This window comes from Polypterus senegalus, chromosome 18, assembly GCF_016835505.1.
Source record: "Polypterus senegalus isolate Bchr_013 chromosome 18, ASM1683550v1, whole genome shotgun sequence".
Taxonomy (NCBI): Eukaryota; Metazoa; Chordata; class Cladistia; order Polypteriformes; family Polypteridae; genus Polypterus; species Polypterus senegalus.
In genome coordinates, this window is record NC_053171.1 from 20,293,455 (window position 1) to 20,308,494 (window position 15,040).

The following is a 15,040-nucleotide window of genomic DNA, read 5'->3' on the forward strand; positions in this document are numbered from 1 at the left end:
ATAAAAAGATAAAAAAAATTGGATCATCAATATCAAGACACCTGTTTAAAAAGGCGTTGTTTTCACATATGGCAATGCCATTGTTACCACAATTAATTACAAAGAAAGGAATATACTTAATAAAGTGGGTACTTGGTGTATATTTGTAGGTAAAACTTGGAACCCGGAGAAAACAGAGGGCTACAGGCTTAAAAATGCAGATAAGAAGCCGTGAGTTGAGAAAATCCCTCCATTTATTAATTTGTATGAACTCACATCATTAAAAAGGTGGGGGAGCCCAAGTTACAGCAGGCTTAGAAAATATTCAGACCCCTTCACTTTCTGCACTTATTTTATTGTAGATTTAATTTAAAATGGATAAATGTTCCACTTTTGCCATCAATCTACGCTCAATAACCCATAATGGCAAAGTGAAAACGTGTTTTTAGAAAGGTTTGCAAATTTATTCAAAATCAAACACTGAAATCTCTCATTCATAGAAGTACTCAGACCTTTATTTCAGTACTTTATAGAAGTCTAGTTAGCATCAGTTCCAGCTTCAACCCGAATTTGAACAGTTCATCCCATTCTTCCCGACAGATCCTCTCAAGCTCAGTTAACTGGATGGGAAGTGTCTGTAAACTGCCATCTTCAGGTCTGTTCACAGATTTTCTATGGAGTTTAAGTCAGGCTTTTAGTTGGGCCACTCAAGGACACTCAGAAACTTGTGCTGAAGCCACTCCACCATTGTCTTGGCTGTTTTGAGATGATTCCAGAATTTGGTCGGAGTCCACTTGTGGTAAATTGAATTGATTGGACATCATTTGCAGACAGCCACACCCCTGTGTATAGAAGGTCCCACAATTCACACTTCACGTTAGGACAATAAACAAGACACAAATTCCAAGGAACCCTCTGTTAGACCTCTGCAAGCAAACTAAGGTGAGGAAGAGAGCTGGTCAACTGCATAAAGCCATTTCTAAAGCTTTGACGGTAATTATGAAATGGAAGAAGTTTGGAACAACCTAGATTTGGCCGTCCACCAACGCTGATTAACCAGGCAAGAACTGGTCAGTGAGGTCATCAAGAACACTGTGGCCTCTCTAACAGAACTTCAGAAGTCCTCTGCTGAGTTAGGAGAACCCACCAGAAGGATGATCATCTCAGCAGCACTCCCTCAATCAGGTGTTTATGGTAGAGTGGCTAGATACAAGACACTCTTTAGTAAAATGGATTTGACAATTTGGGACTGTGAAAGCATGAGGAAAAATATTCTCTGGTCTGATGAGAAAAATTGAACACTTTGAGCAGAACTCTAAATATGATGTCTCATATTCTTATTCTGATAAACTGGAAGAACCCAAACTCTCCTCTTTTAAGTCAGTGGGAAACCGATGTGTTATACTATTTAAAATTGGAAAAAATCAAATACTCAGTTAGAGGATCTGTACAGACTTTTTTCAAAACATGGCAGGATCTAATCAGTAATATTTTAAAATAAGTTTATAAAGCACAGAGAATTTATTAATTTAGATATTTTTACAAGCCTTAAATTTTACACCGTTTGGCTTGCTCTCTCTCGGGGTGGGGATCGATCTGTTCTTAACATAATTCTTTTTTTTGTAAAAACTTGATTGCTATGTATTGATTGTAATAAAATTAATAAATAAAAATAAATAAATAAATATGATGTCTGACATAGACCAGGAACTGCTCATCACCAGCTTAATAACATCCCGATGGTGAAGCATGGTGTTGACAACATCATATTATAGAGGTGCTCTTCAGTGACAGGGACATGGACACTAGTCAGAATTGAGGGAAGGATGAATTCAGCTAATTACAGAGAGGACCCTGAAGAACTCCTATTTCAGAGTGCACATGACCTCAAACAGGGGTGACTGTTCAACTTTCAGCATGGCAGTGACCCAAAGTAAACAGCCAAAGCAACACTGGAGTGGCTTCAGGATAAGTCTCAGGGTATCATTGAGTGGCCCAAGAAATGGCCAGACTAAAACACCATTGAACATCAGCTGAAGTGACCTGATCTCCAATCTAATGGAGCTTGAGAGGATCTACCAGGAAAAATTTGATAAACTGCCTGAACTCAGCTGTGTAATGGTTGTAGAGACTCATTCAAGAAGACTCAAAGCTGGAATTGCTCTAAAAAGAGCTTCTACAAAGTTCTGAATTAAGGGTCTGACTACTTAGATAAATAAGAGTTTTCAGTTTTTAATTTGGAATACATTTTCAAGCATTTCTCTTTATCATTATGGATAACTGAGTGGAAACTGACAGGCTAAAATAGCACATCTATCCACTTAAAATGAAATCTACAACACAATAAAGTGTACAGGAAGTGAAGGGGTCTGAATACTTCCCAGATTCCCTGTAATCTCAGCAGCATCTTTCTATTTGATAGTCGTGCATCGGAGGACATGCTCACACACTTGTGCTTACTAATACAGCACACATGTAGAGCCTCCAATCATCTAGTTGCATACAAACTATCAGACGGTTGTGGCGAGCGCCCTCTTCTACGTGGTGGTGGGTTGGGGAGGCAGCATAAAGAAGAGGGACGCCTCACGCCTGGACAAACTGGTGAGGAAGGCAGGCTCTATTGTAGGCACGGAGCTGGACAGTTTGACATCCGTGGCAGAGCGACGGGCGCTGAGCAGACTCCTGTCAGTCATGGAGAATCCACTGAACAGGATCATCTCCAGACAGAGGAGCAGCTTCAGAGACAGACTGCTGTCACCGTCCTGCTCCACTGACAGACTGAGGAGACCCCACACTATGTGACTCTTCAGTTCAGGGGGTTAAACGTTAACATTATACAAAGTTATAGTCTATTATACCTGCATTGTTATCACTCTTTAATTTAATATTTTTTTTGTATCAGTATGCTGCTGCTGGATTATGTGAATTTCCCCTTGGGATTAATAAAGTATGTATGTATGTATGTATGTATCTATCTATCTATCTATCATATAGTGCCTTTCACATCTATCTATCTATCTATCTATCTATTAGATGTGAAAGGCACTATATAATAGATAGATAGATAGATAGATGTGAAAGGCACTATCTATCTATCTATTATATAGTGCCTTTCATATCTATCTATCTATCTATCTATCTATCTATCTATTATATAGTGCCGTTCACATCTATCTATCTATCTATCTATCTATCTATCTATCTATCTATCTATCTATTATATAGTGCCTTTCACATCTATCTATCTATCTATCTATCTATCTATCTATCTATCTATCTATCTATCTATCTATCTATCTATCTATCTATCTATCTTTCTATCTATTATATAGTGCCTGTCCTATCTATCTATCTATCTATCTATCTATCTATCTATCTATCTATCTATCTATCTATCTATCAAACTGGAGATATGAGGAGGAAGAGAAGCATCTAAAGAAAACCCACTTTGACTCATGGAATACTAGAGTGTGCAAAATTCACACAGACAGTCACTTTGCAAGGGTTCAGAGCCAGTTCAGAAAAATGGAAGGATTCACTTGGTAAAGGAGAGCGTAGAGAAATCATAAGATGATAGTTCTGTTCAAGGTTGTTTATGCTGGCAATTGGTGTTGTTGTTTTATTTGTTTTCTTTCTTTCTTTTTACCCATCAGAATACAACTGTGTTCAATAAAACCTGAGATTTTACTTCCTGTAGCCCCTGTCAGCCAATGATACAATACGAGTTTAACGGTCTGGTGGAGAAAGAGGACGCCCCACTTGTTGCAGGATGTCATGGTCTTCTGTACTTTTCTGCAAGAAATCCATCAAATAAAGTAACATGCAGCAACCACTTAAATAACCACATCTGTGACTCATGGAACCAGCAGATGCTGGCCTCTCCATTCAGCTGCCGAAGAAAGATTTTATTTTGTAGACCCGTCGTCTTTTATCTGATTGTGCTTTGCTCTCTGCTGCCCTCTTTGCAACTGGATTGACTGTGCAATTATTTCTAGAACTATGCTGTCTGAAAACTAATTTGTCTGCCTTCTTCGCTGGATTAATATTACTATAGCCTAGCAGAAGAGGCAGAGACAGAGTGATGGCCAGGCAGGATCGGTATCTTCTGACTTTCCTCTTTTTGTTTTTTTATTTTATTTTTTTTTATTCCGTTATAATGTAAACTGTAAAGGAAAAAAAAAATATACTGTAACTGCAATCACCTCCATTGGGAGATCGTATTATCAACTGGTAGCAAAAGTATCACTAATTGTACAGAATTTTATCAGGTTCTTGAAACCATTGTGAGGCAAGCGCGCCTGAGGGTCAATTGGAGAAGTGAAATACTTAGCATGCAAAGCGGAATACAAGATGCCGTGTAATACTTGACCTTTCAGCATAATCAATGTAGCAATGAAACGCAGTGCATTCAGCATTGCTTGAATAGAGCCTTCCCCAAGGAACAAAACAAGAAAATGTCCTCTTTATACCTCCTTTTTTTATTTGGTTTTGTTTCCTGAGCGAAAATTATTCTTTTTAATGGCCACGGCTGCAATTAGGCAGCATTTGGTGGAATAAATGCACTGCAATAGTAATTTCTTATATTCAATGCGATCTTGTGAGGAGCAACTAAATTGCTTGAGGTGTACGACTTTATAATGTTTTCCATTATTATGCAGGGTGTGGGCGGATGAGCAAAACTGGTCATTTTGTTTATTATTTTTTGTATTTTTTTTATATAATTTTAAATATTTCTTTTTTTTAATACACCTGGATGGAATGTTGCTGTTTCTGTGGTCCACATAAAAGTGACCGAGTATAAGAAGGTAGTCACATGCACAGTGGAGTTCTGAACACCACTTGTGAATCGCCATTCAGTTTCTTAAATGCAGGCCATATGAGGGTATTTTTTTTGGAGGTCTGGCGTCTTCTCATTTATCTGAACTTAATGTGCACATCTTTGGGAATGTTGGAGAAAACCTGGAGAGCCACAGAACATGTAAACTGCACAAGGACAACAACTGGACATGAGGCTTGAACTCAGCCCACAAGATCCATATAGCCAAATCACTCATCACTCTGCTACTGGTATTTTTTATTTTACATGATTAAACAAGGCATGGGTAACCCCAGTTCTAAAATGGATTAAGCACGTTTAGCGATAAAAAAAAAAACACATCAAGTTTACGGGGATTATTGTGAGAGAATGAGAAAGCAAGAAGATGGTAACAAAAGTTAGTAAAAAGAGGTCAAAGCCAGGAGATCAAAGTGTAGGATGTTAATCAGAAGTTATGGGCAAAAATTAGAGTCAAAAAGAAAAAGAAAAGAACAAACTTACTACTACGTTTATCCATCCATCCATCCATTATCCAACCCTCTATATCCTAACTACAGGGTCTGCTGGAGCCAATCCCAGCCAACACAGGACGCAAGGCAGGAAACAAACCCCGGGCAGGGAGCCAATCCACCACAGTACTACTAAGTCCTATATGGAAAATGAGGGTGAAAGGAACGCTCAGAGGAAGACAGGAATAGTTCAATCAATTCGATTTTTATTCAGTCACAGATGAGTACCTGGATTCTACATTGAAAGGCAGAAGAGCAAAGTTTCCATTTTTCGAATGGCTTTTTATCATTTCTTCTTCCTCCCCCATCCCCTGACTTAATCAAAAAGCATAATATCATTTACTTAAGCATTTTATTTTATTACACGATTGGGCCATCTGTTCTTTTTTTTTTTTTTTTTACTTGTCAAATAGACTCTAAAGAAAGAAAGGTCATCTTTCCTGTGTCAAATAGACACATTCCTAAAGAAACTGGAAATTGTCCTAGGTCATGTTACTGCACCCTGTCTTATGACAGACACCCATATGAATAACCTGCCATTATAGCAAAACGGGTTTGTCGGCTATTAACCCTAAGTAGCTTGCAAGCAGTTCATTTTTCTTTCACATGAGCTAACTATGCTACGTGAAATAATATGTCCTTTATCTACTGAGAGATATACTGAGAATAATGCTATTATGGTAAATACTTGAGATTTCCCAAAGAAGAAGATCACAGAAAACTTCCAAAAGTGCCGGCCAGAGGGGAAAATAACAAACAAATCCGGCTATTATCAAGGGCAGAAACTATACAAATAGGAAGATGTGTTCCTCACAAAAATGCACTGCATTAACAAGAACCTCTGTGGAGCACAAAATGCAAAATGGAATTGCCTAAAAAAACAAAGGCAATCCAAGGTGAACAAAAAAATACAATAAAGTACAAGCGCTGATAGAATCTCAAAGAAACACTCACTAACTCCCAAACACATTTAAATGAACCGCAAGGGACTGTGGGTTGCTACTGCCTTTTTAGGACTGAGAGCAGTTCCTTGCGGTGATGGGTATGTGGCCCCGCCTCTTGGGGGTCCGCCCACAAAACACAAGGAACATAAGAAGGGCATGAATGTGGACACATAAATAGAAAAGAATAATTAAAAACATGAACAAAAGCTATATTAACATAACAGAATCACAATTAAACAAGAAAAACATAAAAATAGTATTTGAACCCCTCTGGCAGAAATAGAGCATACACTACAAATGCGATGGTCATAAGACTTGTGACAACAGCACCACGTAAACAAATAAAATGAAAATTGTAGTGAAATGAAACTTTTCCATAATTAGTCAAAATGAAACTTAGCAAAAGCTGAAGTAAATGAAAATACACATTCAAAATACAGTATATCTATTATTACAGTTAGGTTTATGTTATGAAATGCACCAAGGAAGAACATGACAAGAATGTTAGTGACCTGGGGTGCTACTACATACCTGGGAAGAGTTTGGATGGTGATCCTCAGACATGCATGTGTGATACCTTAAAGTCCTCCCTCTTCTGTTTTCTAAATTTCACATTCTGTAATTACTTTGGACAGCAACATTCCTGAACATTTTTTGGTGATTATGCAGGTTGAGGCCATTTCACATTACACAATTTTTAAGTTGGAGCCTGCATTTACATAATCCAAGTGAGCTGGAAGCAGTCGCTGCGCACTGCCATTACTTCCAGGTGCATAGTCTAAAATGTCCATCGACTCATTCGCAATTCAACCCGACAAAATTAAATTGGTCAGGGAAACACTAAACTTACCGGAAGACCAATTCATAGACCAATTCAATTTATAGAGACTGGCAGAGCTTCTGTCCACCGTTCATCTGCATCTTGAATAAGAAAAGTATCTAGAGCCACGTGATGCTCTAATACAAGGGACGATTCCACACTTTTATATTCTCATTGGAAATGGTGAAAGCGGGAGGAGTGGTAATTGGGCATTAAAAAGCTGGTATGACGCTGGGAAAATTGCATCATAAGGAAGGTAGGTGACTTAATTATTTGAGCTGTTTTGGCTGCCATATTGGAACCACCATTTTGTTGTCCCATCGTTAGAGTTGGTTGTTATGGGCGTGTCTTCAGATGACCTTTTGGGAACAGCACAACTGTAATAGTCATCTCAAGTTCACTTCCTCATCCAAGTTTGTGGGTTGCTATACTCTTTTAACTCTGTGCACTTTTCCTAAACTAAAATCTTGTGTATCTTGAACTTTTCATTATTGTCTCCAGCAGGGGGTGCTAGTTCCCTGGATTTGTATTCTTTACAGAAATGCAGGCCATACTTGAACCTGCATATACTGTATACCCCTTCAGTAACCATGGCGGAAATAATCAGAATTTGGAACAAAAAGACATATATATACTGTATATATATATATATATATATATATATATATTATGGGGTGCCAAACAGGCAATTACAATGATTTTCTGAATATATAAAGTCAGCATCGGAATATATAAAGTCATTCCTGAATCTATAAAGTCAGCGTTGGAATATATTAAATCATTCCCGAAAATATAAAGTCATTCCTGAATATATAAAGTCAGCGTTGGAATATATAAAATCATTCCCAAATATATAAAGTAATTCCTGAATATATAAAGTCAGCGTTGGAATATATAAAATCACTCCCAAATATATAAAGTCATTGCCGAATATATAAAGTCAGAGTTGGAATATATGAAGTCATTCCTGATTATATAAAATCAGCATCGGAGTATATAAACTCATTCTTGAATATATAAATTTAAAGTCAGATTATATTGATATTGATTGAAATGACTCGGGCAGATTTTTAGTAAACTCAATAAGTTCCTAATACAACGTAATGAAATAAGTCAACAAAACATATTCGGAAAAAACACTATTCAGTTAATGTATTCAAAATGATGTATGTGCCCGGCATTTTGAACACTATATTTATTTATTCTTTTTGTATGGGCACATTTTTGGACGAACCTCACAAGCCCAATCGACTCTGAGTGGCTTCTGTCGAAGTTTACCTTTGTGAAATGACAAGCACTGAAATTTGAGAATATTTGATGGAACTAGACCATTTTATTTGTGAATTGTCCTAATTTTATATATTCAGGAATAATTTTATATATTCCGACGCTGACTTTATATAATCAGGCTTTGACATTATATATAATCAGGAATGACTATGTATTCTGTCGCTGACTTTATATATTCTAGTTTTGACTTTATATATTCCGATGCTAACTTTATATATTCTGATGCTAACTTTATATATTTCGATGCTAACTTTATATATTTCGATGCTAACTTTATATATTCCGACGCTGACTTTATATAATCAGGCTTTGGTATTATATATTCAGAACACTGACTTTATATATTCATAAAATCATTATATTTGCCTGTTTGGCACATAATATATATTATATATATATACACCCCATATATGTTATATATGGACTGTGCTCTCCTCTGACTGTACTTTCTTTTTACTTTGAATGTTTGCCTGTCCTTTCAGTTTTGATGCTAGGATTCATTGTTTTTTTTTTTTTTTATTTTATTTTGATTATACCTTTTTTCCTGGTCGCACTTTTTTTTTTTTGCACGACACACAGTCCCTTAAATATTTTAACATTTATTTAAGGAAAGATCAAAAGTATTGAAAAAAAACAAAGTAGGCACAAAAATAGATATGTCAAAAAGGTGAACCTAAAAGCAAAAATAAATAGAAAAATCGCAAACAAAAAACAGTAGCTTAATTTATGAGCCAAAGATCAAAACTAGAGAATACAAAAAAAAATAGCACAAATGAAATGGCCAGGAGCATGCCTCCATGCTGAAGCTATTGAAACATCCTAAAGGCTTCAGCTTAAAAATTGCTGGGGCCAGAACCTCAGCGGTGTAATTAGGTGGCCCAGACCCCTTAGGCTCCACATACAGGAGGCAGGGCAGGAGACAAATAACACTACACAAAAACAAAATAACAAAGAAAATCATGTAATTAGAACATACACTTAAAAATAAAGGTACCAGAGTAGTTCTTCTGAGTAATACTATAGAGGAATCATTTTTGTTTCCAAAAAGACCCATCCATATAAACTTTAAAACTTTAGTTTTGTACAATCTATAACAGGCTCCATGCCGTAAATTACCAGGAATAGATGGCAGCAGATTTGTGAAATATCAGTGGGTCATGATTTTAAAAGTACTCTTGCTGCATGCAATAACGCAGGCCAAGTCCAGGTTTTGTTAATCTGTCAGGGTCCTGCTAAGAGGCCTGCTCTGAGGTTAGGGACCTGCACTGGCAATCGGAAGGTTGCCGGTTCGAACCCCGTAAATGCCAAAAGGGACTCTGCTCTGTTGGGGCTTTGAGCAAGGCCCTTAACCTGCAATTGCTGAGCGCTTTGAGTAGTGAGAAAAGCACTATATAAATGCAAAAAAAAAAAAAAAAAAAAGAGAAGGTCTACCATACATTAAAGATTTCAGGTTTCATTTTAGGACGTTTTTCAAAGATCCAACTTCGTATGGAAAGATCCCTTCTCAGAATGAAATGGTGCTTTGTCAAACAATAGCTCTATAAAGAACCACACAACCCAGTAAAGAGCCATAAAGTGGCATTAAAAAAACTGTTTTCTTAAAGGTGCACAAAAACAAAACCAAACCGAAAACAAAATTAATAACATAATACATACAATTATTTATAAACAACATCAGGAAGACTGCATAAAATAAATAAAAGGGAAAAACCTTACTAAGACATAATTTTAATCCGTGAAGGAATCCATTCCATCAAATTTCTAATCCAACTATAAAATGTAGAGTCTCAGGGCACTAATACCACTTCTAACAACTGAAACCAGATCTGGATGGGCTGCCAATCCATCACAGGGCATACCCACACTGAGCCAGTTTCATCTTACCAATTTACTTAACAAGCAAAATGACCAAGTTGTGTACTTGACAGCTTTTTAAAAGTATCTGGATAAGATTACGGGACTACCTAGTGTTACACACTCAAGCCTTGGGATTTTCCACTGGCTTTGAATAGGTAGGAATGGAGGGTGAAGGATGGGCGTGTGACACATCTAGTAGCTGTCTTTGCCTATTTTCCATCCATCCATCCATTATTCAACCCGCTGTATCCTAACTACAGGGTCATGGGGGTCTGCTGGAGCCAATCCCAGCCAACACAGGGCACAAGGCAGGAAACAAACCCCTGGCAGGGCATCAGCCCACTGCAGGGCAAACAAACCAAGGCACAATTTAGGATCACCAATGCACCTAACCCTGCATGTCTTTGGACTGTGGGAGGAACCCGGAGCACCGGGAGAAAACCCACACAGACACGGAGAGAACATGCAAACTCCAAGCAGGGAGGACCCGGGAAGCGAACCCAGGTCTCCTAACTGTGAGGCAACAGTGCTACCCACTGCGCCACCGTGCCGCCCCTTGCCTATTTTCTCTTAGGCTAAATCCACACTTATATTTTTTACATTTTTAAATGAAGATCGTTATCCACACTAAAGTTTTCATGTAGTTTAGAAAATATCTCAGCCCCACTAAAATGACCAAATAACGTAGTAGTTCACCTACACAGGCTATGCACACATTGGTGGAAACAAGAAGAGGAAGTGTTTACACAGTCAGCCATGGGATTTCTCAAAAACTTTGCTTGTATTTTGCGTGCAGCATTCAGACTGTACAAAACGCAACAGAGCAAACGTCATAGAAAAGCAGCTTCTTTTTGTCCGCCACGTTGGAATAAGACGTTACAATGAGCAGGATCCAATCAGGGAAGGTTGGCATATTTTTAAATTTGATTTGAAATACTTTATTGAATCCCGAAGGAGAAACTGTCTTTTCACAAGGCCTTTGGGGGTCAGAGCACAGGGTCAGCCATTGTTCAGCACCCCTGAAGCAATTTTCAGGTTAAGGGCCTTTTTCAAGGGCCCAACGGAGTAGGATCCCTTCTGTGAGTAACGGGATTTGAACCAGATACCATTAAGTATGAGCCAATCAGAGAGTATTTAGAGCAAGTGTTTTCAAAAGTCTTTGTTTTCACCCATCCACAACACAATGATTAGCTGACATTTTCAGTGATTTAGACCGCTCTGGGGAACATTGTTAAAAGGGTCCATTTTGGGGGGCTGTGTGCATGAAAGGTGAAAACAGAGATTAATGTCTATGTTTTTAGTATGGACGTATCTTCAGAATGCGTGATGATAATTTGGGTGAACTGTGACATTACTTGCGCTTTTCTGCCCCTTCTGGTTATTGCTCTATTTAAGAAGAAGGACAAACAGAGACAGACAGATCTCCCGTGGAGATAACCTCATTTCTTGTCTGAAAAGCTCCAACATGATATCGAACTTTTGGTCGTACTCTTATTTTGTTGATTTCACTTAGGTTTGTTTGATGACAATGCTTCACATTAAGCAGGGTAGCCGGGCTGGTACCCCCAATCTTTAAATTACACTCACTATTAGGGAGTACACTTAGAGTGTTGGACTGAACAGGACTGTTGAGTTGTTTGCCTAACATTTTACATTCTTATGAAGATAAGAGGACCCACAGTAAAGCTCACACCGTCAGGGGGAAAATGTGCAGATTCTACACAGAAATTGCTTGAATCAGAATTTGAAAGCAACAAACATTAACAGTCCCATCAACGTGCTGCCACCTACCTATTCAAAATGCTGCTCAAAAGATCCTACCTAAAATAAAGAAATGGACCATATAGCTCCTGTTCTTGAGTTTCCACTCTGACTTCACAGTAAAAATGGTGTGTATCTCTAACCGTCTTTACCTTTTTTCAGCATGGGAACAACCTTTACCTCTTTTAACCTCAATGTGTGCTCATTTAAGCAATATACAAGCACTCATGTCTAATACAGCTCTGAGTTCAGTGTTGCCTTGCATTAGGAACCAAATGCTTTATTGTATGTAGAGATCCCTGGGCCAGTAAGAATAAACACGTCAGCAAGAAGGAGGCTTTTTAAATTGTGAATGCTAAAAGCACGAGTGATGTACTAGAAATGGTTTTAACCTCTCGGTAGACTGAGATGATGATAAATAACCACTTCAAGGGTGCTGCTGTTTATCCAAAGCACTGTCATACAGCAGGCATCAATCGCCGGTATAAAACCTTTTCATTTCAACCGTCAGTAGAGCTTTTTGCATATTATAATATTCTAGACCCACCTGCGTCGATTCAGGCTTGCTGTGGGACAGAGCCTATTCTGGATGCATCGGATTACAGGTCGGAACCAAACCTGGATGAGTGAGAAGTCCATTACAGGACCTATTCACGTATACACCATTGGGCTGTGGGCGAAAACCTGAGTACCTGGAGAGTAGCCATAGCCCACACAGACATAAGGAAAACACACAAACTTCACACAGCCAAGTGGTCACATGTAGGACTTGAAATCAGGATACATGATGTGGCAGCAATAAGCACTCTGCCGTCCATAAATATACACACATTATCTTTTCGATGTTTTGTAAAAAGGGTGGATATGAAAGATACTATACAGATTAAGCGATTACAGACCAATCTATAAACAATTCTGAACAAATCTGTAATAATCGAATACCTAGCATGGTAAACAGTGAGCAGAGGCCGCTTGCAGCCGTATGGAGTGTATAATGAAATAAGGAAAAATAAAGTTTCCATATGCTCTGCGTTACCAGTGTAGCGTCACTTCATTAACACAATGGCAGTGATTACAGTAGGATAATTAGTATCGCCCATTCTTGCTGAGTATAATAACTGTAACCACAACAGATGCACAGTGTTTAACGTTGGCACTTAAGGGATGCTTCCTAGTTGTGTTATTAGCTTCAAAACACCCTGCTATACTATTTCAAAATCTTCTGCATTGCTGATAAAGTTTTGTATTAGGTAAGTCAGGTGTGGATTTAATAAGAAATATGTTTCACAAAACACAACAGGTGCATTAAAGTCTAGATGGATAGATAGATATGAAAGGCACTATGTAACATAGATAGATAGATATGAAAGGCACTATATAATAGATAGATAGATAGATATGAAAGGCACTATATAATAGATAGATAGATAGATAGATAGATAGATAGAAATGAAAGGCACTATATAATAGATAGATAAATAGATAGATAAACAGAAATGAAAGGCACTATATAATAGATAGATAGATAGATAGATAGATATGAAAGGCACTATATAATAGATAGATAAATAGATAGATAGACATGAAAGGCACTATATAATAGATAGATAGATAGATAGATATGAAAGGCACTATATAATAGATAGATAGATAGATAGATATGAAAGGCACTATATAATAGATATATAGATAGATAGATAGATAGATAGATAGATAGATAGATAGATAGATCTGCATGTCATCTGCATAGACGTGGTAGTTCACCTTGTGTTTTGAAATAATCTGGCATATTGAAAGCGTGTAGCTTGAAAAGAAGCATGTTATTACTTACTGGTGTGCCACCCCTTTAGAACAATAAGCTTTTTGCATTAATAAAGCAGACATTCATTGGGTATACTAACGATGTAGGCAGCATTAGATAATGTATGCCATAAGTTGGAAGATATCCTCATGAACAAAGGTGTAATGTGAAGTTATCTGAACCCCCCACGCTGTTCCCTTCTTAGGCATGATCAAGTAGCCATAGAGAATACAATGGAGGCTGGAGGGGCACAGCCAGGAAACTCAGATGAGTGACAGAGAGATCACCAGTAGAGGTCAGAGGAATTGAGAGCTGAGCAGTCCATAATGCTATTAGCTTTAAAGGGATGACATTAATCCTTTGTATTATGCAATCAAGGAATTACAATGTATGGCAAAATTAATTTAAGATTACAGATGTGAGCTGCTTACCAAGTAGATTTTTTTATCTCTTCTAAATTTTTGAAATATGCTAGTGAGCGATGATTCCTTGAATTCAGTCTTGTATTTAAAATGAGGTGATCACTACCATATCTTCTCATTTATTATGGAGTCAAGCTGAAGCAGGCTAGGAGTGAAGGGGACAGTAACTTCATGGTGTTGGCAGTTTTAGCTAAGGCAAGTGGTTATGGAACTTGAGTAAATGCTACATGGATTCTAGGGCAGTCACCACAACTGACTGGTGCCGTTACCTCATAGCTCTAGAGATCCCCAAATCAATGCATTTTTTTTAGTTTATTCTGCTTACTCCTGTGTCCTTCCATATAGTCAATTTTCCTTTTCTCTTTACACATTAGAAATTATCTTTGATTCTGTGAGTCTGCCAGGTATTTCAGGGAGCAATTTTGATCTATCTATCTATCTATCTATCTATCTATCTATCTATCTATCTATCTATCTATCTATCTATCTATTATATAGTGCCTTTCACATCTATCTATCTATCTATCTATCTATCTATCTATCTATCTATCTATCTATCTATCTATCTATCTATCTATTGTCAAGGACACCCTTCTGATGGAAGGACTGGGGGAGAGGACATGTCCACAGCAATACCTCCCCCGGAACATGAAAGGGCAGCCCCCTGGAAGGTATCAGGGCCACGGGCTTGGAGCTTGGAAGCTCAACCATGCTGGGGCCCATGGCCACTGACAGGGGGCGCCTGGACAGTTTCAGAGCCTTGGACTGCAGCATTTCCGCCACACCCGGAAGTGCTGCCAGAAGAGAATCAGAGAGCACTTGAAGCACTTCCAGGTGCCAT